Source organism: Trachemys scripta, chromosome 1 (assembly GCF_013100865.1).
Source record: "Trachemys scripta elegans isolate TJP31775 chromosome 1, CAS_Tse_1.0, whole genome shotgun sequence".
Lineage (NCBI taxonomy): Eukaryota > Metazoa > Chordata > Testudines > Emydidae > Trachemys > Trachemys scripta.
Genome location: NC_048298.1, coordinates 54,134,335 through 54,138,768, shown reverse-complemented (window position 1 = coordinate 54,138,768; position 4,434 = coordinate 54,134,335).

Here is a 4,434-nt window from a genome sequence, read left to right as displayed (position 1 = left end):
CTTTCCTGAACAGTTTCTGGAGACCTGCCTGCTGTGTGATCCACTGCCAGTCTTTCTTGGGGTGAATTCTCCTTAGGAACATAGGGGACCAGGAAGGTGCAAAGAGGCATAAAAAACATGTCTCTGTACAATTGTGGGTAGCCCAGATTGATGGTTATTATAGCTGGTACTGGTAGCAATGCCTATATTTAAGGTTGGTCAACACTTCCCATTATAAGGCCCTGTTTTCAGTTGCTTATAACTTTGCCAAACTTAGAATCATAGAATATTAGGGTTGGAGGGGATCTCAGGAGGTCATCTAGTCCAACCCGCTGCTCAAAGCAGGACCAATCCCCAGACAGATTTTTATCCCAGTTCCCTAAATGGCCCCCTTAAGGATTGAACTCACAACCCTGGGTTTATGCCCAAACCACTGAGCTATCCCTCCCCCCAAACCATTCAAGCTGAAATTTTCCATGCCATATGTCTGTCAGGCTGTCTCTCTCTCTCTCTCTTTTTTTTTTAAAAAGCTTCAGCAAAAATGGTTCAGCTGTTTCCAAGACCAAGGTTAGGAAAAATGTTGTTTTGCCAAGTTGAAAACATTCTTGTAACAGTTTTGTTGAGAAGCTCTGATACCTCAATGCTTTGCAACAGGGATTTGAAATTTGGTGGGGGGGGGGTCACTCTGGTGTCAAGGATATTCCTTCTGCCATCCTTGTGAATTTTTGCCCAAATTTGCCCCAATTATAAGCCTCCAAAGATAAAAAATCTCTGTTTGCACATGCTCAATAGAGACTTGTAGAGTTTGACAGCTGGTTTGTACAAAAATTTGGTCTGCACTGAGCATGCTCCCTCCCCTTACAGCTTAAATTTGCCACTGGACTACAGAGTCATTCTCACTCTCTTTGTGACCCAATGCATATTAAATTATTTAAACACAGTGGAACAGCTTCAATGGGAGAGCTTAAGAGAGACCCACATCAGAATAGCCCATAGCCCAGTGGTTATGGCACTGACCTGAGAGGTGAGAAACCTGAGGTTAAATCCCTTCTCCTCATCAAGTAGAGGGAGGAAATGAACTAGGCTCTCCCACATCCTGGGTGAGTTCCCTTTTGCTGTGCTAAAGGTTATAAGGGAGATTGCTGCCGCTACCTCTTCCTCTGCCTCTCTGCCACCCCCTGGGCCATTTGATGTAGGCCACCACTGTTCTTGCAGGAAATGGCTTAGGCACCAGACTCCAGAAGAGGGTTCTTGGCTGCAGATAAGTGTCTCCCTCCTGCCTGGACTTAGGTGCCTGAATCTTTGAGAGGGATGGGGCTTAGGCCATATCTCTTTCATTGGCATCTGCTATTGGGTAGGTTAGGCTGCTCCCCATCCAGCATGCTGGCTTCTGTGAATCCTATTCTTAGGCATCATCTCTCCCCATGTATTGTATAGGGAGCCTAGTTGTCTAACTCAGGGTTTGTGGATTCCACTGAGTGGCTAGGCACTTAAAAGTTAAGTATTGCAATACTGAGCCTAAGTTTCTTTGTGGATCTGGGTCATAGAGTCTCCATATCCTGTTACTGGTCATTAATCTTTAAGTTTTAATAATGATAAATAGCTGAATGAAAGTGATTGACGGAGGCAATTTCCTTTTTGCAGCTAAATGTGAAATTCTATAGGTTAACAATCTGTCCTTGCTCTTTTGATCCAAACCTTGGCTTGGTCAACCAGAAGCTGATCAATGAAAAGAAGAACACCTGATTTAACTGAACTATGAGATAATATGAAATAGCAGGTGAGGAAAAACCCCTAATTGTGAAGACAATGGAAGCTTTTGTCTTGTAGACTATGGCTGTTTAAATCTCCAAATAAAAGTATTAACTGACATCAAAGAAACTCATGCAGATGAAAAGGGAATGCCAGAAACAAAAAACAAAAAAAATAAATGAGGTAAACTATATACTTTGACAGCATGATGTTTTTCATTTACATCAGGATTATGTTAGTAATAGCACCAGCTTCTTAAATTTAAGGTATACAGCCCTTTCATTCCAAAGAACCACAACAATGGAATGAACCTAAGCAGCACTAACATCAGTTTGTAACACAGCCTGCAGCAGAGTCAGAATGCCCTGACTTCTTCTCCACAGACAGAGAGAAACGATGACTAGGTGACCTCTCAAGGTCCCTTCCAGCCCTACATGTCTATGATTCTATGACCTGTGGTTACGAACTGGACTGGGACTCAGGAGATCTTGGTTCATTTCTCAGCACTTCCACATATTTCCTCTGTGACCTTTAGCAAGTCGTGTAATTTCTCTGTGTCTCAACTTCTCATTTGTAATTGGGGATAATAATAAATGTCTGCTTTCTCTAAAATGATTTTGTGTCCCATCATGTCTTCAACATGCTAAAGGAATTTTAATTGATTTGTCATCAGAATATGCTTTTGAACTAGATGATCTGACAGAAAAAAGGGAAAGGAAACAAGTGTTTTGTGTCCACAGCTTTAAAGCCTATGATTATTGGAACCAGAACCCCACTGGGTATGCAGTTACCTCTATGCTGGAGGAGAGCACGCAGCACATTAAACAATGGAGGAGGAGAAATTTTGGCAAAAGAGCAATGAAGAGATTCATAATAACCATGTTAAGCAATCAGACTTCTGTTTAAGATGTCATTTAAAAATTATTCACTAATAAACTGCATGCATCTTAATTTATATGGCTCAAAGAATGAAGGACTTAGTTGACCCCACTGGGACTTGACAGATCATTCCGGTAGCTAGGTATTTTGAACCTGATGGTTAGACCATTAAGTCATCCCCCCTGGCTTAATTAAATACTAATTTGGGTGCACTTCCTGTTTATGAACTATGGAAAATTCTTTTTCAGTAGGGTTATAACTGAAGAGCAAATAAACACAGTGCTGGATTGTAAACCCTCACTATCCCTGCATTTAAACACATCTTAATACAAGAAACTTCTATTCAGTTACTGAAGACATATAAACTGGATCATATCTAAGAGCCTACGCTGAAGTAAAATTTATTATTTTGCAACTAAATGGAAATCCTACACTATGCATCTTTATTTTCTGCAGTGAAAGATTCTCCATACTGTTTTGTAGTTAACCTAATATTCATACACAATTTTCTGAGTGGAGGGCAAGTATAAGTTTATAGATATATTCACAAAGACTGAAATAAAATGTATTCAGTAACCAAAAAAACTAACTCACTACTGTTGTCTCATTTTTGTGAGTGTGGGAAAGAAGACAAGGAAGTATCTGGATGAAGATTATTCACTGACTTCAAGACTTGATAAGAATTGTTAGAAATGGTGTGAACTTGTCTTGTTGGCATCAGAGAAGATTAGAAACAGACAACAATAGTGTAAGACAGAACCCAGGAAGTAAACCCAGGAAGAAAAATAAACTGTCTGTTCAAAAAGATGTTAGAAATGAGTTTTCTTTAGCATTTACATAATGTGAATACATAAATATGTGGAGGAAATAAAGGCCAATACATTATATTCCCATGTAAACTCACAATCAGATAATAGGAATATCATATCAAGAGTAATACAGCTGCCCTATTATTATTGTTATCATTAAATAAATCAATGGGCCAGTATATACTGTCATGGACATCTGGCCATAGAGCCAGCATTACTGGACCTGGATGATCACCTGAATGCAAAGGGAATCCTCTGTGGCAAAGAGTTGGCATAGAGGGTCCTCTGACATTTTCTTCTCTGCTCAGGGTATAGTGTGTGTGGCTGAGGAAAGTGTTGCCCACTATGCTAGATTGATTCCTGTCAGTGGTTTCAATCCTTTGGAGCCGTTGGGGGAAATAATTTAAAGCAACCTGAGGGTTTCTCTAACTTATTCCCTTCTAATGGTGCCCACTTGCACCACTAGAGCAATTCTGTGCAGAACAGCTATAAAAATCAGGGGAGTGCAAAGCTGAGTTTTATGGCTTACCTCTGTGCACATTTTCTGAAATCCAAGATTTGGCCCTATGATTGTAAACTCACAACTGTGCTTGTCAGGTGTACAATATTGTACTTTTAGTATAGTACTTTTCTCCCTGGCAATCTAAATTATAAACAAAATTACTGTATGTTTTTACTTTCTAGAAAAGTACTTTATTATCTAAAATATGGAACTCTGTTAACTGTTAACTTTCTAAAACTATTTCTTTTAAACTATCACAATGCTGCTGTTCTCTGCATTTTACTTAAACATTAAGCATCCCATCAAGTGTCTCAGGAGAAGGAGAGATTGTTGGAGAAACTTTAAGAAGACTGCTTCTTGCAATAATAAGCATCCATGTCTCTGGAGGAGAAATTTGGGCTAATGAACTGCAGGAGCAACATATTAGCCGGGCATGTGGAAGTGGGACTGTGTATTGATCACTAAGGAGGCAGTAAACAGAATTTCTAGTGCTGCTCAGGACACTAAATCAGA